This window comes from Opisthocomus hoazin, chromosome 8 (assembly GCF_030867145.1).
Source record: "Opisthocomus hoazin isolate bOpiHoa1 chromosome 8, bOpiHoa1.hap1, whole genome shotgun sequence".
NCBI lineage: Eukaryota > Metazoa > Chordata > Aves > Opisthocomiformes > Opisthocomidae > Opisthocomus > Opisthocomus hoazin.
In genome coordinates this window covers 4,477,356-4,502,234 of record NC_134421.1, presented here as the reverse complement: position 1 = coordinate 4,502,234, position 24,879 = coordinate 4,477,356, and the positions used below count along the sequence as shown (strand labels likewise).

The following is a 24,879-nucleotide window of genomic DNA, read 5'->3' as shown; positions in this document are numbered from 1 at the left end:
TTCGGACTGGAGGCAGCCAGTGCTTCAGCAAGCAACTCACTGCTTCTCTCAGATACTATTTAGCAGTGTCCAGGGATATTTGTCCATTGGATTTCAAACCACACAGACTGGCACTGCTTGCTGTCACCTTTTCCATGCATACTGTCTATAGGTCCCCTACACCATACCGACAAGGTGACATTAGCAAGTCTCTACAGGCTATTCCATGGGCTGGTCGAAGCTCACCCCTTCTTACCCTTCAAAGCAGGTATTTCATAGAACCATAGAGTATTCCAAGACGGAAGGGACCCATAAGGATCATCGAGTCCAACTCCCTGCTCCTCACACAACTATTTGCACCATAGTCCACTCCTGCGCTAACTGCTTTCATACAGACTGGAGTCTGGGAAATGCACTGCCTGGAAAATACCATGATAGTATAACCTATGTCACCTTAAAGCACATGCAAATCTGTACTTCACATATCTGACCTTTCAAAACAAACAAAAAACCAAAACAAAAAAAAAAAAATCAAAGATCCCAGCTTCACCAGTGTATTTGACATTCTGACTGCCACTGTTATCTATAAGGGTACTGTAGGCCTCTGCAAACAGAAATAACCCAAAGTAAGCCAAAGGGCAAGAGGGAATAGGAGTTGTAATACTGAAAATAGCAATTATGGCAGTAGTTATTTTCAGGAATTATTACAGTAGTAACTTTCAGGAGCTCCCTGAAAATCCGTAAGGGTTTAACATTACATTTACAGGAAAAAAAACCTGCATTACAGATTCTAGATAAGAGCTAGACAGGGGGGAAGTCTCCTACATCCACATGCAGATTCTGCTCAAGATAGTGAAAAATTATACATAAAGAGTGGAAGGAAAGGTGTGATTCCCATTCTTTTCGTCAATTATCAAAAGCCAGAGGGAGAAAAGCAATTTCAAACTTGAGCATAAAAATAGATAAGGAGCAAACAGCACGATTTTTAAAAATTATTCTTTGTACCCAAGAAAAATCAGATGCCCACAAGCAGTGAACCCAGGAGAGCTGGAGTAGGGCTATTTGCATGCGTATACTCCAAGCTTCTCTAGCAAACCCCTCAAACTCTCTCTCAGCCAGTGACTTCCTTCCCTCTGTTTAGTCTCAGAGAGCTTTCCAGCAGGAGAGCAGCATTCTGGACCCAAACCTTCGACATACACTTCATCTGTCTCTCTGTGGAAAACTTAATTCAGAAAATTTACTTTCTTATACTAAGCTGTTTGAGCTGAGTGAGCCTTATAATTTAAATTACCCTAAGCTGAACTTTTCTCAGAACTGAAAAATGCACTCCCTTGCAAGTAAAGCAGTATTTTCAACAGCATTCTTAAAAATTCAGTTACAAGCATAGTTGCAATGGAAAAAATGCAAACCTTGCACTGGGCGGTGCAATAAAAGAAAACATTCTTTTGTTCTGGAAGCCAATCCTGTACATTAAATGCAGTGTAAGCATCAGTTAAATGTGTTACCGCAACATTCTACGTGAAAAGCTGAGCATAAGTCAGAAGCGTGCACCTACTTCCTAAACCAAGGAGAGACACGACTCTTCGAGCCAGCACTGCCTTACAGAAGTGACCTATAGAAACCCTGCAGCTACAAACAGAGCTCGATGTATCTGGCAAGCCAGCCAGAAACAGAAACCGCTTACAAACATCACAGAACTGATTTGCTTTTAAGAAAGCCTCGAGCTGGTGAAAGCAGCAGCAGAACGAGCCAAAAGCAGCCGAGGTCTCGGTGTGGCAGATGCATTGGGCAAGCGGTTCAAGAGACTGCAAGTTCGTTTATGAAGAAGAGGAGGAAAAAGCCACCAGAGCATTCCAGCCGTCCTGCATCACACGGCAGCCGGATGCTCACCGGTTTGTTTGCTTCGAACTAGCAAGTTTAACTCTTGGCGTCTCTGGACACAAATATGCCCCAAGGCTCGAAGAGATGAAGGTTTAACAGAAGCATCCCGTTCAGTCTTACCTGGTTCAGAAGACATTGTTTACAAACATACTCCAGTACCACCGCACGAGGAACTGGTTTCGCAATGGTAACAGCCCTCTGACAGGCTCACATATATCCTATTTTCAAGACCTATAGGCTGCCAGAAGGGACTCCTCACCAGATGGTCAGTCCATGCTGACAGTTTGCGTGCTGGGTCTTTCAGTCACACTATGCTCCTCCTCTTTGCAGGCTAATCTGTTTCGAGAGGAAAAACGTAGGCATGCAAACCGGTCCGCCGAGAGGAGAGAGTGAAGCCCGTTCACTATTACAGAGGAAAAACAAAGAAATCGGCTTATGTAACCTACAAACTGCTGGAGAGAGGAGGAGGAGGAGGAGGGACTACGGTAAGTTGTTTTGTCTAATGCCTCAGCTACTACGAAAGTTTTGTCACCATTAATTGCTTTGCTCTTTGAAACGAAAGCAGAATCAAGGTTAAAGGACAAGTTAGTACATTTGTCTGATAGGTACTTGGTCCTCTCATTATGCTGGATGATGCACATTTCTAATAATCTTTTTCATTGTGTAATCTGTATTTAAATTTATGCCTAGAATGAAGTAAGTACAACACACAGGATCCCAGAGCAGTGACCGAAAAAGTCTACGTTAAAGAATCGTCATGAAAACATTAGCTCACTCGGCACAGATTAATATTCACTAGAATAATTTAAAATCAATTTTTAAATGGCATAAACTAGATCTTGTGCTCCAGGGTAGAGCGCAAAGAGATTAGAGTGAATGCTGAATGGTGAAAATGCACGTTTTTAAAAAGTGAAAGGATTAACTGAAAAGAGAAGTTACTGCAAGTAACTTTTTTTTTTTTATTGTTCACACGTCAGCTCTCACAGCCTGCGATCGCCGGCTGGCACGCTTTCATCCCAGCAGGAGAAAGAAACTGGGATTTAAAATCCAGCCCTGTCAGTCCAGATAATATGAATCAGAATAGAGTGGCCAGCCTGTCGTTCACTGTGGCTGAGGTCATCCTCAGATGCTATGCTGGTCCAAACCTCAGCTCCCTGCAGCCCCTTCCATCACCGGACACTCCTAGTCCTCACATCCAAGGCCACGCACAAGCGTGCCGCTGCGGAGCTGCGCTGAAGGACAAGTACCAAGGGTTACGGGGTACACACTTGCAAAACAATCCGTTGTTATGAATATCTGTTTTTCACTGAGGAGACAGCCCTCTGGAACAGGGCAGCTGATTATTTCCTTTCTGTTACAGATGTTGAACAGAGGGGGTATTGCCAAAAGCAGTAAAAACAGCTATTTTCCTCCAGTTACTTCAAAATTTTGGTGTGTTTTTCTTCTTGAGACGAGCAGATGCAAATTCCACGTACATGGATTTGAAATCTAAAAACGGAACCCCTTTTTAGCACTTTGACCAAGCATTGCACGTGGTGTTTTCGTTCTGAGCATTTATTTTTACACCATTAGGGTAGGAAGTCGCATTTCCCCATCCTTGACACTCCCAGCAAGTAATCCCAGGCTCCTTAAAGACACACACAAAGTTTATTTACCCAGGTCATCAACGTATCATTAAACCAAAGAGCAACAGCAACTGAGTTTCATAACCAGACCAAGAGAACTCCAGTGTATGGGCTACACTTCTGCTTTGAAGTTCACCCCCAAGCTTGGGATTCCACATGAAGTCAAACCACAGCAGAACCTCTCTCTCTCTGGAAAAGCCTTTGCAGAGAAGATAAATTTTCTTCTCGGTTTTGGGCCCAGCCTTGTTTAACTTCATCAACGACCTGGATGAAGAGTTAGAATGTACCCTCAGCAAGTTTGCTGATGACACCAAACTGGGAGGAGCGGTGGACACACCGGCAGGCTGTGCTGCCATTCAGCGTGACCTGGACAGGCTGGAGCGGTGGGCAGAGAGGAACCTGATGAGGTTCAACAAAGGCAAATGCAGGGTCCTGCACCTGGGGAGGAACAACCCCAGGCATCAGTACAGGCTGGGGCTGACCTGCTGGAGAGCAGCTCTGCGGAGAGGGACTGGGACTGCTGGTGGACAACAGGTTGACCATGAGCCAGCAGTGTGCCCTGGCTGCCAAGAAGGCCAATGGGATCCTGGGGTGCATTAGGAGGAGTGTGGTCAGCAGGTCGAGGGAGGTTCTCCTTCCCTGTTGTCATGGATGTCCATGGAATGTGGAAAGAGGGTCAGGCCACTTGGGAAGAGTACAGAAACGTGGTGAGAGCATGCAGGGATGCGACGAGGAAGGCCAAGGCTCACCTGGAATTGAAGCTGGCAAGGGATGTCAAAAACAACAAGAAGGGCTTCTTCAACTACATCAGCAGCAAAAGGAAGGCTAGGGACAACGTGGGGCCGCTGCTGAATGAGGCGGGTGTCCTGGTGACGGAGGATGCGGAGGAGGCAGAGCTACTGAATGCCTTCTTTGCTTCAGTCTTCAGTGCTAAGACCGGCCCTCAGGAATCCCAAGCCCCGGAGGTAAGAGAAGAAGCCTACAGAGAGGACGACTTTCCCTTGGGTGAGGAGGACTGTGTGAGGGATCGCTTAAGCAATCTGGACGTCCACAAATCCATGGGCCCCGATGGAATGCACCCACGAGTGCTGAGGGAGCTGGCGGATGTCATTGCTGAGCCACTCTCCATCATCTTTGAGAGGTCCTGGAGGACAGGAGAGGTGCCCGAGGACTGGAGAAAGGCCAATGTCACTCCAATCTTCAAAAAGGGCAAGAAGGAGGACCCAGGGAACTACAGGCCGGTCAGCCTCACCTCCATCCCGGGAAAGGTGATGGAGCAGCTTATCCTGGAGGCCATCATGAAGCAAGTGGAAGAAAAGAAGGTTATCAGGAGTAGTCAGCATGGATTCACCAGAGGGAAATCATGCCTGACCAATCTGATAGCTTTCTATGATGACATGACTGGCTGGGTAGACGAAGGGAGAGCCGTGGATGTTGTCTACCTTGACTTCAGCAAGGCTTTCGACACAGTCTCCCATGATATCCTCCTAGGGAAGCTGAGGAAGTGTGGGCTGGATAAGTGGTCGGTGAAGTGGATAGAGAACTGGCTGAATGGCAGAACTCAGAGGGTTGTCATCAGCGGCGCTGAGTCTAGTTGGAGGCTGGTGACAAGTGGTGTCCCCCAGGGGTCAGTACTGGGCCCAGTCTTGTTTAACTTCTTCATCAACGACCTGGATGAAGAGTTAGAATGTACCCTCAGCAAGTTTGCTGACGACACCAAACTGGGAGGTGTGGTAGATACACCAGAAGGCTGTGCTGCCATTCAGCATGACCTGGATAGGCTGGAAAGCTGGGCAGAGAGGAACCTGATGAGGTTCAATAAAGGCAAATGCAGGGTCCTGCACCTGGGGAGGAACAACCTCATGCACCAGTACAGGCTTGGGGTGGACCTGCTGGAGAGCAGCTCTGCGGAGAGGGACCTGGGTGTCCTGGTGGACGACAGGTTAACCATGAGCCAGCAGTGTGCCCTGGCTGCCAAGAAAGCCAATGGGATCCTGGGGTGCATCAAGAAGAGTGTGGCCAGCAGGACGAGGGAGGTTCTCCTTCCCCTCTACACTGCCCTGGTGAGGCCTCATCTGGAGTACTGTGTCCAGTTCTGGGCTCCCCAGTTCAAGAAAGATGAAGAGCTACTGGAGAGAGTCCAGCGGAGGGCTACGAGGATGGTGAGGGGACTGGAGCATCTCCCCTACGAGGAGAGGCTGAGGGAGCTGGGCTTGTTCAGCCTGAAGAAGAGAAGGCTGCGAGGGGACCTTATAAATGCCTACAAATATCTGAAGGGTGGGTGTCAGGAGGATGGGGACAAGCTCTTTTCAGTGGTGCCCAGTGACAGGAGAAGGAGCAATGGGCACAAACTGAGGCACAGGAAGTTCCGTCTGAACATGAGGAGGAACTTCTTCCCTCTGAGGGTGACGGAGCCCTGGCCCAGGCTGCCCAGGGAGGTTGTGGAGTCTCCTTCTCTGGAGATATTCAAGACCCGCCTGGACGGGGTCCTGTGCGGCCTGCTGTAGGTGACCCTGCTTCGGCAGGAGGGTTGGACTGGGTGACCCACAGAGGTCCCTTCTAACCCCTACTATTCTGTGATTCTGTGATTCTGTTTCTGACATTTGAAACAGACCACGTTCCCCACCAGCCTGGTTTGCCCACCTGCCAGAGAGGCTTTGCCAGCCTTTCTTCAGCCTGATAACCCAGGAATAGCACCGGTGACGCCCACCACACAAGTACATCACAGATCTTGAATTCAGATGGGATCAGCAACAACGTTTTCAATTTTCACACAAGCAACATAGTAGGTGGGAAAACTGTAAGACCAACAGCTGCAAAATAATAGAAGCAGCAGTTGATTCCGATAAGCAGCTAAGTGAAAGCCAGTTGCTGACCACCGCAAGAGGAGAGAAGGGGTCACACGAGGAGAAGTAGGGCCTGGCTGGGAAATCAGGTCTCTCTGTTGGGAAGCCGTATATAACAACCGCCACAAACTTTACAACGTGCTGCGTGTGGGAGGGATGACATTTGAGCTACCAGACTCTGCTCGCCGTCCGTCCCTGCCGCAGGGGACAAGGTAGAGAACAGGCGAGAGGTCAGAGCTCTGGCCAGCCCCGAAAGGTCCACCTTGGACGGCGCAGGCAATTCCCACCCACAGCAGCCCACAGAGAGTAACCGCAGCTCCGCTACCACTCCAGGAGACAGAACGAATCTCACAAATGTGAAGGAAACTGTGGATTTTGTCTTCTTTCATTTCCAGAAGAAGCAGCATTAAAACAGGTATAAAGAAGTCACAGAATCACAGAATCACAGAATAGTAGGGGTTGGAAGGGACCTCTGTGGGTCACCCAGTCCAACCCTCCTGCCGAAGCAGGGTCACCCAGAGCAGGCTGCACAGGACCTTGTCCAGGCGGGTCTTGAATATCTCCAGAGAAGGAGACTCCACAGCCTCCCTGGGCAGCCTGTTCCAGTGCTCCGTCACCCTCAGAGGGAAGAAGTTCTTCCTCCTGTTCAGACGGAACTTCCTGTGCCTCAGTTTGTGCCCATTGCCCCTTGTCCTGTCACTGGGCACCACTGAAAAGAGCTTGGCCCCATCCTCCTGACACCCACCCTTCAGATATTTGTAGGCATTTATAAGGTCCCCTCTCAGCCTTCTCTTCTTCAGGCTGAACAAGCCCAGTTCCCTCAGCCTCTCCTCGCAGGAGAGATGCTCCAGTCCCCTCATCATCCTCGTAGCCCTCCGCTGGACTCTCTCCAGTAGCTCTTCATCTTTCTTGAACTGGGGAGCCCAGAACTGGACACAGTACTCCAGATGAGGCCTCACCAGGGCAGTGTAGAGGGGAAGGAGAACCTCCCTCGTCCTGCTGGCCACACTCTTCTTGATGCACCCCAGGATCCCATTGCCCTTCTTGGCAGCCAGGGCACACTGCTGGCTCATGGTTAACCTGTCGTCCACCAGGACACCCAGGTCCCTCTCCGCAGAGCTGCTCTCCAGTAGGTCCACCCCAAGCCTGTACTGGTGCATGAGGTTGTTCCTCCCCAGGTGCAGGACCCTGCATTTGCCTTTATTGAACCTCATCAGGTTCCTCTCTGCCCAGCTTTCCAGCCTATCCAGGTCACGCTGAATGGCAGCACAGCCTTCTGGTGTATCTACCACACCTCCCAGTTTGGTGTCGTCAGCAAACTTGCTGAGGGTACATTCTAACTCTTCATCAAAACACATGCTTAACTCCTCCTTTTTTTGAAAAGGTAAAAGATTAATGGTTTTATCTCTATTTGATTAGCTAGCAGATAAGGGGATTGGGGAGAGATTAAAACTGATGCAATGGGGACATCTCATTAATCTGTTCCCCTGGTTTCACCTGAGTTTTATACCCAACTTTCCTTACTCCAAGAGCAGAAACGTGCGAAGTACAAACAGCACAGTGAAGCTATATTGGCAAGGACCAGTTGAAAATTCATCGCTAAGAGGTGCAGCTATGTCTTACCTGTCACTAGAACATGCCTGCGAACTTCAAAGAAAAATTAATTAAAAAATAAAGTTAGTTCTATGAAATTTCTCTAAAACACAGAGAATGGAGAACAACTAGTTAAATAAAACGTTCTCATTAGTGGGTAATTAAGATCATACTACCAAGCTGAGCAGCTGCTGTCATTCAGTGCAAAGAAGATAGCTATTCAAACTAAAACCAGCATGTTCTTAGTCCAGAGACTTGCATACCAGACTAGTCAAGTTCTATGAAACTAAGTTACCTTCAATCAAAATTATTAGCTTATCATATGTCTTCATCACTCCAGTAATTAGAAGCTTTTATAAATGTCCTGCACTAAGTATATGGCACTTACTTTGTTCTCCACCACCACGCACTTTTCAAACTAAACATCACAAGCTTTCTCTCAGTATTTTCCCTATTTTGCAGATAAGGGGACTCAAATTATGTACCTGACTCATTTGAATATTCTTAATGTAACGAAGCTGGAGCTGAGAAGGACGTCACATGGGGACGAGTACTGTTGGGAAACCTGGAGAGCTGAACTAAGTGCTGCAGAGCTACACGGGCAGCATGCCATACCGACACACACGCCCGAAAGCAGATCAGCTCAGGTGACGGTGAATCACCGCCCCGCGTTCGGTACGGCCGCCTTCAGCCGGCTCCTCGGTGCCCCGGACTCACTTCAGGCACAAAGTGTTGGAAGAGCTTTGCTGAGGATGCTGCATCAGGGCACCACACAAAGTTTCTGCAAGCCAGCCATGGAGAAAGAGCGATTTTTGTCCCATTCAAAGGGTCAGCCACCCACGTGCCACTCTAGCATGGAACGTAGCATGAGCACTTCTGAATTTCAATGTATCAATGCTCTGCACTGAAAGTACCCCCCAACTTTTTTTTGTCCTGTGAGAGATCTTTAGACATCTCTAGACATCTCAACGAGTCCAAGAGAGATGTAAAGCCGCAACAATTAAAAAGGCACCTTTCACAGGGCTCCCATAAAGTACGTGGGGTTGACTCACACTCTTATCTACCCCTCTCCCTTCTCTTTTACAACCCAGTACGTTAGGGCTACGAGGATGGTGAGGGGACTGGAACATCTCTCCTACGAGGAAAGGCTGAGGGAGCTGGGCTTGTTCAGCCTGGAGAAGAGAAGGCTGAGAGGAGACCTAACATATACTTACAAATATCTGCAGGGTGGGTGTCAGGAGGACAGGGCCAGACTCTTTCCAGTGGTGCCCAGTGACAGGACAAGGGGCAATGGGCACAAATTGAAGCAGAGGAAGCTCCAGCTGAACATGAGGAAGAACTTCTTCCCTCTGAGGGTGACGGAGCCCTGGCCCAGGCTGCCCAGGGAGGCTGTGGAGTCTCCTTCTCTGGAGATATTCAAGCCCCGCCTGGACAAGGTCCTGTGCAGCCTGCTCTGGGTGACCCTGCTTCAGCAGGAGGGTTGGACTGGGTGACCCATAGAGGTCCCTTCCAACCCCCACCATTCTGTGATTCTGTGATTCAAAAGCACAGCAGTTTGGTCCTGGGCAAAAAATGAAAGCATGCTTTGTCCTTATCCCAAAATAGTTTCTGAGATGCCCATCTCAGAAGTCTGGCAGTAGTCTGCAGACGGGTTCAACGTGGCTCCCAGCTACTCTTAGGGCAGTGGGGCTAGCTACCGAGATGCTACACACCCTTGTCCCAAAGTGACCCCGACTTCTGTCAGACCTTTCACATGCTGCCCTTCTCATGATTCCTGGGATAGTCTAAAATCACTAACAAGTGATTTTATGCTGAAGATTGCATGGCTATAAACCATACTTTAAAAAAATATTCAATTAGAAAGCACACAACTTGCTAAACTAAATACTGCAGTTTTGAACAGATACTTCTGTAACGAGGCAAAAAAACCAGTCTGACCATTCACTTGGGGTGCGGGCACTCAGAACAAACAAAGGACACCTCTGGAACAGCAGTTTGCCCAAATGCACACTCATCTGGATCAGAATCTGGGAGCAAGCTGCAGTGCCCCAGGCAAGCTAAACAGGAGGCGACCACCTGCCCTTCCTCCCTGCGTCTTCTGGCTGCACTGATGTGATGACTGTCCTCTACTTTCTTTCTGAGCACCGTGCAGCAGCTCTAGCAAGGCCTACCATGGTGCTTTGTGTTTTCTTTTGATTGTAACGGGGGACATGGTGGGGGCTTCCTGCCTCTGATCACCATGGGTGGAGAGTAAAACTGCAGAGCCTAAACATGGCACCAGAGTAAACGGCTTAAAAAGTCAAGCAGCCAGCTACCAAGAGCTACAAACAAGGGAAACCACTACAGGAATGCTCAGGAGCTTCCCCCCTCTGCCAAGGAAAAGGAGATGAAGCCCAAAAGGATGTGGTTAATCTTGGAGCTGCATTTCAGTTTAGTGTTGCTACTACCAAGATGAACACATCTCATTCCCTTCACTCCCCCCTGCAGCTATATCACCTTCCTCCCTACAAAAATGTCCAGCCCATGATAAGCCAACGCTACCCAGCAGGCAAAGCAAACTGGTTTGCTCCAGGTGAGAAAGTTGCATCAGCATTTGGTACAACGTGACAAGCTCCAGGAGGTGTGTGGTGGGGACCACAGTGCGGCGTGGCTCTGCACGGAGGGCAGGAACAGGACGGCCCTTCCCAGTGCCAGGCTGACACGTTAACTCTGCTCTGACACCTCAGCCAGGGACAGCAGCGGGGTCAGCCCGAGGACTGCAGAGGTTAGTGATGGCTGAACGCAGTAGCTGTGAGACATTGTCAAGGACACTTGAGTGGGTACACGAAGGATGACCTTCATGTGTGGTTGCCCAGTATCCTCAGGAGAGACAAGGCGAGAGAGTCCGTTTGCAGTCCACGAGCTCCCCGACGCCAGTCTGGTGGCTGGCTGCTGGCTAAGGAACGTCCCGCTCTTCCCCTCCTGGCAGTGGTCTTGTCTGGCACCGCAGCAAGCCCGTTGAGCTCACTGGTCTGCCAGAAACGTACTCATTTTCTTTTGGATTCTTCTGTTAACTTTGCAGGCTGAGGTGGCCCATGGGTCAGATGAGCATCAGTGTCAACAGAAGGAGAAAGTGGGAGAGAAGAAGAAAATCCCTCCAGGAAGCAGAACCAGTTATTTTCTGTCTTGTTAAGCTTCATCCTTCAAGCTCTGCCACACAGACATGTGAGAAAGGAAGAAAGGGCCATATGACAACTCAAGATTTACAGGTGTGTAATGAACAAAAAGGTGGGCAAAACAATTCTAGATTAAGCAAATGACCTACAGAAAGAAGTAACCACCAGAAAATGAAGGGAGGAGGAAAAGTCCACACAGAAATGGGCTGGGCAGGAAGGGAGTTGACAAACGAGTATTCAGGACTGCTGCAACAAGGAAAATGAACAACAGCACCTTAAAAAGATGGGTAACTAGCCCCCAACAAGGTGAGAAATGCTATGGGAGACTCTGGATCTGCAGCCCAAACAGAAACAACTTTGTTGAAAGGACACTTTCCCTCCCAGTTCTGAAAGGAACAACTCTTCCATCGCTCCCTCCCCTAGCTCTGCTGGTTCACAGGCGAGGAGATTTGAGACAAGCAATCTCAAGGCAGGTGCGATGAACAACTACCATGCTATAATGAGAAAGTAAATAGCAGTATTTTTCCACCTTTCGTTTCTTTTCTTCCAGCTCAGCTGGATCGTGTGCCCAAAGGGAAAGCCTGTGGCAGCACAGAAACCCAAAGGACACGCAATAAAATGTCTTGGGGGAAACGCCTGCCTTTTTGTCCTACAGCATTTGTCATTGTAACATCTTGGTGTCTAAAAGTTAGCATAAATGCAATACAAGCAACTACAAAACTCTCCAAACAAATAATTAAAGGGTTGTAGTTCTACAAAATCAAAGAACTATACTAAAGATCATTGAGTACCATGTCACTGACATCAGCATTTACAAAAGGAATGCTTTTGTTACAGCAACTATGTTTTACACTAACCACATAATGCTGTTTTACACTAACCACATAACGCTATTTTTCTGTGGTTCTAAGTATTGCCCATACTTAAAAAAAAAAAAAAAAATATCCAGGAGTCTTTGGTTCATTTTTCAGTTAATCTTCTCTACCGAAGAAGGATCAGCAATTGCTAAAGTATTTTTGGTTTTAGATGTGGAAAGTGGTCAAAGGCATTGCCTTTATCAACTGGCTTTGATTTGCCAGTTCTCCTGTTTAAAAAAAATGGCTTAGCAGTTCACTATTTCTTATACCTCCTTTTTGTGTATATATATATGTGCGTGTATTACAAAATTGAGAGAAAACTTTGCGTTATGATTTAGGCAAGAGGAAATTACTATTTATAGCATTATCCATTCTACTACACTCATACACAGCTAGCAAATAAACACAAAGAGCAGACTCTCTGGCCCTGCAGCTCTGCCTTTTCTCCTGCTGTCTTCTTTGCTGTCTCCTTCCCATGCCTTCCCCCTTGAGCAGGAGGCTTCTTCAGGCCTCCTGCCTCTGCCGCCGCTGCCGCCTCTTCCCCAGCGACAGCTTTACCTCTGCTGGTGAGGTTCCTGCTTGCCGCTGCGCTCCCCTGCCAGCCAGCACACACGGTCCGACCAGGAAAGCCCGGTGGTGCTGGGCCAGGAGAGCAGCTCTGGGGCCTCACCAGTTGGGGACCATGCTGTAGCTGTTACCACAGAAACACAGACCCTTCTTTATGGAAGGGGGTGGGGAAAGGGAAGAGGAAAAAGCCTGTGACCTGCCCTAATAGCGTTCTGCCACCTTTGCACCACGGTGCAAAGACTCATAAGTGCAGCAGGTCAGAATGCAGTGATTCTGATTTTGCTTCCATATACAAAACAAGTTTGGCCAGTGATAGACACTAAAAATACAGTACAAATTATTCTTGGTTTCAGTTAATAAAAAACGGCATGGAAGACTCACAATAAAGATCAGAGTGGAAACACAGAATGACAGCATGGTTGGGGTTGGCAGGGACCTCTGTGGGTCACCCAGTCCAACCCCCCTGCCGACGCAGGGTCACCCAGAGCAGGCTGCGCAGGACCTTGATGAACACATCAGTACATTTCTGGATTAGATAAGAGCACATGAACTCTGGTTAAAAAAAACAACCAAAAAATCATTGAGTCAAATATTCTGTGCCTGAAAAGAAGCAGTAGCAAATGTTTGGGTAACCTACAGTAGAAGGCAGCAAACACACAACAACCTTTCCTTCAATCCCCACCGCTTCCAGCATCAGTTGTTCAGGGATCACCCGCATCGGCAGATGCATTTGTGCAACCGTATTTTACCATGGAAGACACATGCACCATGAACTTGTTTACTCTTTTCCTGAATCCCACTTATATTTCTTGCACAGAATATGTGACAGCACAAGCATTGACTATCTGCTCTACATTAACTGACTCCATGCTCTCTGGGGAAGAGAAACTTGACGGCACAACACATTTGCCCTTCCCCTTCCACCTTTCTGCCTCCTCCCCATCACATTATAGAAAGCATCAGGTTACCTTTCTCCAGACCACATCGCTTCCTAAAAATCACAGAACCACAGAATGATTTGGGTGGGAAGGGACCTTTAAAGATTACCTGGTCCATCCCCCCCACCGTGGGCTGGGACATCTCTCAGCAGATCAGGTCTCAGGACAAAAAATTCCACTATCTGCTCATGACTATTTGCTTCTGCCTCAAATATATACACAGCTTTAGTCTGCCAACTTAGTCCAGTTAGGGGTAATTTAATCTAGTACTTACAGAACAGTCAGCAAATTGGGATCTTTACAGAGCTTTTTCTCCCCTGCCATTAATACATAGCACTGCTTTTTTCCAGTCCATCTAGCCTTGTGTATCTGAGGCATTCAGAGAAAAAAATATCACAGGGAATTCCTCAAATGAAATTCTTTCAAAAAAGGAAGGTAACAGTGCAGACAGTGGTGACAAATAGCAGAATTGCAAGTATATTGCAGCTTTTGGTGCAGCAAGAGTGCAAGACCAGAGACAGCTGTGACTTTTTTACACAGCGAAGCTGCACTCACAGTTAAACACAGCCTTCATGCACACCACACCAGCACTAATCAAACTAGAATTTCCTGTAAATTATTGCTATCCACAGCCCAGACCTCATCATACAGACGGTAATCACTTTTCATCATTTATTTTAACACAAAAGCAATCAATAAGCTTTTCCCCAGTTCTTTCACTGCTGTCTAAGAACTCTCAAACCCTAGAATCGGAGAAGGTGCCAGCTAAGAAACACACAGAGTCAAGTTTCATTGTCATCCTTCCCACAAAAAGAGATTCTAAAACGCCACCCGATTTTGAGATAAACTGGATTAAAGCAGGTTCAGTGATCTATAAAGAAAGATCTTAATCCATCAAAACACGACAGACGGACTACAGTGTCAGAGCTGTAAGCAGATCCTGCTGGATTGAGCAGCTTTTCCCTCTCTTCATGACCGTGTCCTGTGCACTGTTTTGCACAGAAAATGTCCGATATCCGACTGCAGGAACATCACACTTCTGGGAGCCTCGTGGATCATTCACAGAAGCTGAAGGCGTCCCCTAGCAGACACATACACACACACACAATAAAATCCTCAGGTACCAGCTGAAGTTTTACTCCTGTGTTAAGCAGCAAGCAAGAAAGCATTCTACAGTTCTCAGAATTTTTCAACAGTAGAAAAATTTTGGAATATTCTCAGTCAAACCAGAGGAACATCAGTGATAAGACAAGTACCGACAGCAATAAGACAAGTCGGGAAAATGTAAGTCAATTGTTTAGAAAGACTATATTTCACAAACAATAAAAGCAGCTTTATAAACATATAAACACACATACAAACAAAATACTAAAATACAAGCAGTAATTATCCCGTTCTGGCACAAACCAGGCCACAACTTGCAGAACAAGTGGTGAAATGGGGAAAAATCAGTGGGCAAGGTGCTTTAACTACAGTGTTCTACACTCAGTTTTTAAAAAGAGCATTTACCCAAAACCAGAGGATGCTAGGGGACAACAGAGGGGTGCAGCACCGCCGACCTCACTAAGGGCAAACAGTGCTCACACTGCTAACTGAATATCTCATCACATTAGAGTTGAACTTTTGTGCTTTGATTCTTACGTAAACCTCTAATTCCACCACTAAGTCTTCCATTTTATTTCGGCTTATAGCAACTATTGCTAAGAGTTTGTTTGCAGCAGCTACCACAGTTACAACTGACTTACACACAGAAATCTTGACAAGCCAAGGGACAAGAACCCTTGCCAGCTGCATTACAGTGGGTGGACAAGTCATAACAGCGACACAAGGCTCCAGGCAATGGCGTGAACCAGAGCTACCGAAGAGAACAGACATCAGAATTAGTCATGGAAACCGCCTTGGCAGATGGAGCTGCCAGAGAACTATTACAGCTGTAGAGTGGCACAGTATCTTTAAATAAAGGCAACAGGTAATCTTCTATAACCTACGAACCCTTTTGATATTTTAGTGAGCTTAACAACAGGTTTATAATACTCAGCCATGTTGAATGCAAGTAAAAATAGCATCAAATTACTTATTCTAGGTCATAGACCTCAGTTTCAATGTAACTGCTGAAAGCATGGTATGGGAAGCCATCCAACTATTCTGAATTACAGCAAAGACACTTCATGTTTTCACTCATCCTTCCGACCATCACTGACCTCCTTAAGAAAGGGCAGAGGAACCAAAAAACATTAACTTGTGTAGGAAATGGGACAGGACTGTAGGAGCACACAAGAGATGCTGGGACTGAGGAGTTGATACTAGGAAGGAAAATTCCAAGTGAGAAGTTCCGGTCGTGCCCTGCAGAAATAACTCATTACAGAGTCAACTTCTTCTTTCCAAGCTCTTGAGCTAATTTTTCAGCTACTACTCCAACAGCAGCTACGTTCAACACCACTCCAGGGAATACCCCACACCACCCACGGCACTAGTCAATGCTCGCAAAACAAAACCCTGAACTGTAGAAGAGGCTTGGAATTCAGGTCTGCTCCAGCCTCCAGCCCCATCTAATGAGCTTTTGCTAAAAAGGTATGCACGGCACTTTGTTTCAACCTGCATGATAGTTTGATTCAATCTTAGCTATCAAATCTAAACCAGCTACTCAGAACTACAACCACAACACTACTCAGATGGGCAGCTGAACATGGATTACACAGGTTTTTGTTTTCCAATAACTGTTACTACAAGTATAAGCGGAACAGACAAGTTGCAACAACGTTTAACACCAGGGTTAGCTGCACCTACACAATCTCCATGAAGTACTCCTGTGGGAAAACCACAGCACCAAAGCACAGTCCAAAGGACACGCAAGCCAGCAGATCTCTATAGACAGTCAACAACAAACATAAACCTGCAATGAAGGATCCTCCAAAGATCAGCAGCTGGAAAAGCACGTCTGCTTGGAAGAGGAATTCTGCTAGCCAGCTGCCGGGACCAGAAGACTACCCTTTCCTCCGATTCAAAATTCGGCCGCTTTGGGTACGCTTTCCTCCGAAGCACTGCAGAATGGCCACGGCTGCTGAGCCCAGGCAAGCACCACGCTGCCAGCAGACTCCAGCTCTGCTGAAGTTTTCTGCTACAGGAATCTCATGACATTGGTAACGACTTCAATCTTTCTCGCTCCGTTTCTGAAGCATAGCGTAACATTGGCTTTTGCTCATTTACTACAGTTTGAAGTGTTGTTGAAAGTTTGATTCCCATAGCCAGTAACAGCCTGTGATTCTCAGTGTGCCAGAATAAAAGTCTACTGAATATCTAACCGAGAGGTAAGTTCTGTGGCTGCCTGCGACTGAGCGGAGCGGGGGAAAATCCACACAAAAACCCCTCTGTGACCAAACGGCTCCTTCCAGTCCCGAGCTCCATATTCCCAAACATACTCAAGTACTCACTTTGCTCAGATATTCATCAAAAAGTAAACAATTCCCACGTCTCTATCAGTCCAAGTAGCATTTTAATACTTAAACTGAACAGCTAATTATTGCATATAGTACAAGCAACTGGATGAACCGAAAACACCCTCAGAAATAATTCCACTTCAAGATATTCTGTTGTTGGCATGCAATCATTTATCCCCACCCTGCTCTTCTCCCAGCTGTGAACAAGGATTACCTGGGAGGGATGCTTTCTGAAACCATTTGCAGAACAGCTCTGACTCTTCAGGATCTTCAGCTAGACACCTCAACAAGGAAGGACAAAAGTACCTCTGTACTAAACGCAAGCCCCTCTGGAAAAGGCTAAAAAAAAAACTTGCCACAATTCACAGATGTGTCACTAATCTGCCCGTCTCTCACATTTAGTTACTCATAGGCTGACTGCTACGGTGATCTGCCTTCGAACAAATTTAACAAATGTGATGTTTTCTAAGACCCGGTACGGCAATTTCTAGCCTCGTGCAAAAAAAGTGTTAATGCCTGCATTTTGTCCCCACCCACACAAAGCATAAAGGGCTCAAGCAGTGTTACGTGGCTCAGGCCCGGCGAACAGACCGCCAGCAGCCGTGCCTTTGTCAGCAGGTTTGTCCTCCCACATCCAGCATCCCAAGGACTCCCTTATTTCCTGGGAGCTGCAGCGAGAACAGTTTGTAAACAGACAAAAGGGCTTTCCAAAACAGTTGGCTCTTCAGAGGGAGCTGCAGGCTTTAACCTTGAAATGGCCATGCTGCTGTAAGGAGAGGGTACAGACCCTGGGCTTTCTTGTTTGTTTTAATCTTCAGAATACACTAGTAAATGGCAGAAAAAAAGCATGTTTAAAAGCTCTGCCAAGCAGCAGCCCAAACACAATGTATAAATAAATCCAAGTCATGTCAAACAGCATTCCACAGTCATGTGTCAAGCGAAAAAGCAGAAAGACTTGTCTGTTTGAAGAAAACAATTGTGATCATTTATACGCCAGCCAGCTCCCTATATATTGACTCGGGATTTTACCATTTAATGACAAGTCTCCAGAAAGCTTAGTCTGTATAGACATTATAAACAAGGTTACGATGAGCCCACTGTATATTAGGTTGTATTACCATTTAATGACAAGTCTCCAGAAAGCTTAGTCTGTATAGACACTATAAACAAGGTTACAATGAGCCCACCGTATATTAGGTTGTATTCCTAGATACTATTTAGCTGAGAGTTCATTCAAAGTGCCTTTTTTTGTGAGATGGTGTACCAAAATTGAGCTTACCCTCTTAAAAAAAAAACCACAAAACCACTACTCAGTATTACCCATCACCTCTGCTGCCCCCAAAGCCTGTGTTTTAGAATAAATCTCCTTCAAGAGATCATGTAGCAGATTACATTGACCCTCATTTGTCTGCATTAAGCATAAACATCAGAGCTGCTTCTAATAATCTACCAAAGATTAAAAAAAAATCTAAAAAAAAAAGTCATTCATTTCAAACAGACATTTAACAGTTCCTCTGCTACATGGAAATGCGATGTCTACTATGAAAGGGCAGATGCTCAGATGGATTAAAGAGCATCTAGCCTTTAAATCCTGCACCCGCAAATCAACACTGACCTAGTGACCTAAAGTAAAATTTAATAAGCAAAAAAAGTATTCAACAGCCACATGTAGGCCATTCAAGAAGGAAACAAAAAAAAATTGCTTGCTCAAGACTATGTGGACATTAACACAGTGCTCGTCAGAGAATATAATACGAGCTGGAGAATGCCAACTGTAAAGTCCCCGATTTATCCTCGAAACAGGGTTAGCAAACACAGCGGAAAAGCAAGCTTCTCGGCACACCACCAGCAAGCAACCAGGAGCAGTCACCTCCAGAAGGGGTACACAAGCCATTACCTGCATGTTGGTAGGATTGCTGCTGCCTGTGAAGACTTGCCAATGAGACGGTAATTCACATCCACAGCGACAGCAAACCCTGCAGGCAACAGCCACCTTACTGGGAACAGATCGGAGAGCAGAAACACACCCCACCAGCTACAGAACAACCTTGGGGTGGCTGCCCTTCGCTCCAGCTAGGTTCAGCGTAGCATCTGAAGGGTGAAAGTCTAATCTCTTTTCAAGCACAAAAGCCAATCTGCCTCCTGTGCTCTCTGTAACAGCCCAATTACCGACCTGCACATTGCACGTGCGAACAAGTCCACTGCAACCCATTAAAAGCAAGTTTTGCATACATCACCCACTTCAATGTCAATACAATGCTTCAATTCTGAAGGAAGGGGTTAAAAAAAAAAAAAAGTCTTGTTAATTACAAGATGATACAGCTTCCATTAACAGTGCAGTTCCACCAACGTGCGAGTGTGACTTGACATCTGAAAGGATTTCAGGCAGAGATACCAGGCTCCCACAAGCACAAGAAAAGCTCATATACCATAAACAGTTAAAGCACTCCAAGAAATAAAAACGCCCTCCACCTCTCCCACACACACTTTTGTTAGGCACCAAGACTTGGAAAGCGTCTCGTAGGTTAAAAATTTATCCTAGTCAAACATGTTGCAATCGTGACTTATTAACCTCACTGGTAACTTCCCCCCCAGACTCCAATGCAGTAACATTTTTGAATGTACAAAAGCAGAGGGCAGATCAGTGGAATTAGCACTGACACAGTTTTAATTAAAAGCCTCTAGTAGTGTTTTCCTCCTTACCAAATAAAAATGGCAGTCCTGGCAAGGGGGATACAGCCTAAGAGCTTTATTTGAAAAGGGAGAGCCCACACGTGACTAAAAATACCTGCTGAAGCAACATTTCGTCGATTTGGGGTATAGCAGCGCTTTAAGAAGTGAATTTTAGTGCCCTTCATTTAAGTCAGTAATTTGAGCTGCCCACAAATGTTCAGCATGCATTTGTTATGAAAAAAAACTTAATACTCCTAGCTCCTACGGCAGAACAAAAAAAAATTTTTTATAGGACACAAAAGCCTCGCAAGCATGTATTTCTAATTTATTTTCCCTCTCAATGAAACCCTGCCATGAAAACAGTCACAATATCTGCAGAGTATCCTCAAAACTTGTGTGAAGTCTCTGCACAATTAAGCTCTACAAGAGAAAGAATCCGCAACGTTTGGTCGGCTGGAAAGAGGGGTAGAGGGTGGGCATGAAGAGTGGAAAACCTGCTCCCGCATTCTGCCTCCCTACGCCGCTTCCTCTGAGCAAACTGCATAAAACACCCCAAACATCCATTGTATCGCCAGCTCCGCTTCAGCACTTTCCCCTCGTCTCGCTCTTCACGCCAGTGCGGAAACCAAACACGTATTGCATCCAAGAAAAGAAAATCACTCCGACAAAAAGGAATCGGCCTGAAAGGGCATGTAAATCAAAAGGATTTGGCAGCCAACAGCATTTCATAAAGACAAGAGATATGAATTGCTCCATTTGTGTCAGCTTGGCCAGTTATTGTTCTGACTTACTACTTTAACGATCCCAAATTAAACTGCTTGAACCGAAGCAGGCAAACAAAGATCTCCAAAATACGCTTCCCCCCCCCCAGCCCCTTAACAATACGCATTATTACCGTGGTACTGCCACCCTTAAATCATAAATCCACTGCGCCAATTAAAAATTACCTGCATCCATAATGAATTTAGTACTGACCTTGCAAAAAGCTTCCTCCTCTTGGCTAGAAATCATTAACAGCTTCAGTAAAATCCTTTCATGTGCTCCTCCAGCTAGCTAATTCCAGCCTTCCATTAACGCACTCCATTGCAGATAATTGCCGGCAGCACACGCTCCCCTGCTTTTGCTGGTTCCCAACCCAGCAAGGATAATCACATTCCAGCGGGGAGCGAACAGATGGCAGCCTCCATGGTAACCAGTCCTCCCCGGCTAGTGGTAGCACTGGGAGACTCCCGGGGACTGGGCAACAAGCGCTCTTTGTGCTCCAGCCGTGCAAAGCCTTGGCGAAGCCGGGCGAGCCAGCTCCCGGCGCTCACTGGGCATGCCTCGCAGGTGCCTTGCCCTCCCAAGCTGGCACAGCACCCCAGCCGGGTCTAACCTGGGCGCTGGAGAGGGGGGCAAAGCGCACGCCGAGACGGAGGGGTGAAGCTGGCGGGAGTTTTCATTTGCTGCTGAAACAGAGGGTTCAGAGAAATTAGCCGAGGACTGGTTTTCCCCCTGACAAAACAATTTTCTGAAGGCAGGCTTCTTTCCCCTGAGTGGGTTTCATTTCAGCACGACGGGAATGTTTGCTGCCAGATCTCTGTCTGTCTCCCAGACCTTGAAATCGCTCCCCCCAACAACACTACAACCTCCCCACCTGGGGTTTTACTCAGCCGGAGCTGCACAGACCCTTGCTTTTGGTCTTAGGGCTTCTGCCAGGCTTATCCGCCCCGACCAGCGCTGACTCAGCAGCTGGCAAAGCCACGCGCTGCACAGCCAGGCTGCCGGGGCGGGCGGGAATGCCTGGAAAAGCCTTTTTCTTGCATCAAAGCTGCACCTGAAACCACTGCTCTCACCGGGCCAGATCCGGCACAGCTACACACCTACACCGACGGCGTGCACCAGCTCGGCCACGTTCCCACCGACGCTGTCTGGAGGGGAAAGGGAAGTGGCTCTATGAGACCAACCGATAACGATCGTGTTTGGAAAACAGAGAGCACTTTGGAAGAACATATTAAGGCTTTAAATATCGGTGAGTTGCACAGGACTATGTCTCAAAATACTTCAGGTTTGAAACACTGGATGTACAGAAGCACTCAGCACAGCAGTCCATGGCCCGACTCTGCCGACGCACCCAAACTTTCTCTCCCTCACTCGCAAACCCATGCAGGGCTTATGACTAACGGGGCGTCAAAAAACCGTGGGTAATTGTACTTAAAGCTGAGCCAAATTTGGACTTCAAGTTCCCACATGCTAACTTAGGTCTGCTGAATTCTTCTTTTGAGGAAGGGAAAATGGTTTCCTTTCTCCCTTAACGGCACCTTTGATCTTGTAGCTGGTCCTGCAGGGCAGCGCTCCTTCCTGTAACAGACTGAAAAAACCCCGTGCTGGAACCCACCATCACAAAAACACCCATCTTTTTCTGGGGGTGGCTCCAGGCACCAAGCCCAGTAATTTTCACCCCCCAGTTCCCAGTCTCCCTCATCCTCACCACATAGGGAAGCCAGTTCTGTTTCACAGCAAGCGCAATGACGTTTTTCTTACACTGGTAGGAGGCACCGCTGTTCAACTGGTAGCACATCAACACTGGAAGCCTCTCAGATCACTGCTGGCAGCGCTCGAGTACCTGTAAGCTGCATGAGAGTCCTCGCCATGGAAAGCGAAGCAGCAGAAGAGCACCCAGGCTTCGCGGAGGGCTCGCGGAGTTCACAGGGGCACAGTGGGGACAGCTGACAGGCACAGCGACCAAACCCAGGTCGGCCAACTTCCCCTCCTGGACTCATAAACGACTCTGATTCATGCCCTTCATTTCAACCCATTTTCTTCCTCTAAATCAGCAATCTTTACATCACCAAAAATTTCTGAAGTCACCACAGACACCGAACGTAACCATGCACCAGCAACAAGGGTAAAATAATGTCAGGAAGGAAGCCAATTTCCTATTTAACTTGCCAACTGTTAACAATAAAACTTTTCAGCATTTAAGCATTACGAAACGCACCAATAGCATTTCTTGTTTTGCCTCTTAAAGACCATGTGTCAGAAATGAGTTTTAATATCCTAACAGATTTTATGTATTTACATATTTCTGGAAAAAAAAAATGTGGCAATTACAGTTCTTGGCAAACAGACTGACTTCAAAATTACAGCGATTCAAGTTCAATCTTTTTATTTTTTCTTTCATGAAAGAGGTCTCCTACAAAGTAATTGTCTAGATTGATGTTAATTTTAACTTTGTATTAAAAAATGTTGTTTACTGGAACAGTATAAGTAATTTTGACATTGGAAAACCTGTTCCACACACCAAAAGGCTTAGACTGTTTTTGAACAACAATAGGAGTATTTGAATAACAATAGGAATAAATTGGTTTTAGCTGGACAACATTAATGAAAATTAAACAACATGCTGACATCCCATCTCCGGAATTGATTCCACTGAAGGAACTGTCTTTTGCAACGCTGACACCACGTGTTTCAGCTTCTTCTAGTCCCAACTGCCACCTGACAGACCAAGACTTTGGTATTCTACTCAAGTTGATGAAGACTCAAACCAGGCTATAAAAATGTCTGTATTTCAAACTGGATTTCATTTTTTGGTGACGACTGCTTAAAATCTATTCACTCACAAGTTACAGGAGTTTACAATAAGGCATATGATTCATCTGAGAAAACACTGGCAGAAGTTCATCTCCATTCTCTGCGTAAGATTTGCAAGCTTTATTTAGCAGGCCAACCACAGCACCTAAGCAAGCAACACCAAACCTCACACACACACGGCTTTGAAAATTTGCCCATTTCTCATGCCTGTTCTTAGAGTTCTGCTAAAACAACCTTGTAATTTGTGACAGTTGCACCAACTGTTACTGCCAGAGACAAAGCCACACAACGGGCCATTGATCTGCTCTGTTATAGCATGACCTTTGTTCCTAAAGAGAAAGCAGCTTCGATACAATATGTAAGTACTTTTTTTAACTCGGTACCATCTGGTATTGAGGAAGTTCACTTCAAGGGAAACAGGATGTTCAAATTTTTAACAGTATAAGAAATATTCTGTAAGCAATTGTAAGGGCTGATATTTGTAAAATGTCCTCTTACTTGTTCAGAACCCCAAAATTCAACATTTTTTGTGATAAGCACAGAAGGGCTAAGGCTTCCACGCTGGTCCTTTTAAGATCCCTTAGTATGACAGAGATGCTCTTCCAGTCTTACCTCAACTGCCTGTTCTCCTGACTTAAAAAACCATGGTACATTGCAGAAGGAAAGCGATGAAATAAACCCTGCAGACAGCAAAAATGCTTCCTCAGCAGCACCCCCGCAGACACCAAGCACAGGGAGACGTCGTGCCTGGTGACTCGCACACCCCTCACTTCCCAAGTGTTTTCAGACCCCACGGTTTCGCATCAGCACACGCTTCCTCAGCGTCACAAGAAACACCACTAAGGAGTTTCTTCTTCTCTCACCGGGTGCCCCTGCAGCCTGAGAGCGTGTGCTGGGCGCAGGAGAAGGGGCAGCGACTGTTGTGCTCTTGCTCTTATGGCCACTATTTGATTGAGCGATGTCAATGTTTTGAGTGACAAACCTTTCCCTTCCAAACCATTACTGCTCACAAAGTGGGATTCGCAGCAGGAAGACCAGCTATCCCCTTCTCACCAGTTCAATGACATGGACTGTCTCCATCCACTGCAGCAATCATTCTTCCAGTATTACAACAGCTGTTTCTGCGGGTGTTTGTTTTTGGCAACTATCACTAAAGGACAACAAAGCAACATGAACGGAGCTGACACTAGGCCATCTTAGTGACCTATTTGGTGTACAAGCCTGAAAGTTCTCTTTCCTTCACAGGCAGTCCTCCAGAGTAACTTTCAAATTATGAAAATAAAATCCTCACATAAGTAGAAACTGAAGACTTCTACTGTTATGTCTCCCAAAGATAGTTATTTTCAGATCAGGAACAGCACCAGCCCAATACACTGAAACACTTCTTCCACAAGCTGGAATGACTTTAGTTTCCAAATACTTGACAGCACCTCTGCCGCCGAGCTGTATCAGTGGTGCCTTCAAGTTGGTAACACCTACAGAAAAGGACATTGTTTTCTTTCTTTTAAGCCAACACCAAAGCATATCTAGAATTAGTCAGGCACATTGATAAAGTATTATGGAAAGTAAATTGTGTAAAATGTAATTTAAAAAAAAAAATCCATCAATCCAAAGGCCCTAGATTAGAACCCCTTTCTCCAGTAAAGAAAATCCTCTTGGAAATCGCTGATCACAAAGAAACAGTTAGCAGGATTTTTTTGTAAACACTGAATTATTTTTATGTCAATAGTAAACCATAGTGCACAGAAGAGT

At 46.4% G+C, this 24,879-nt stretch overlaps 1 protein-coding gene across 4 annotated transcripts in view; it reads right to left on the bottom strand.

Annotated features, from left to right (window-relative positions):
• Positions 1-24,879, bottom strand: part of FGD4 (FYVE, RhoGEF and PH domain containing 4) — a 125,213-nt gene that overhangs the window by 62,811 nt on the left and 37,523 nt on the right. Inside the window, exon 1 of one of the 4 annotated variants that reach the window (XM_075428755.1) lies at positions 17,093-17,113. The exons of the other annotated variants lie outside the window; for them this stretch is intronic. The gene's annotated coding sequence lies outside the window, so the exon portion shown is untranslated. Of the gene's footprint in view, positions 1-17,092; positions 17,114-24,879 lie in introns of those variants that run through there. 4 annotated transcript variants of the gene reach the window in all.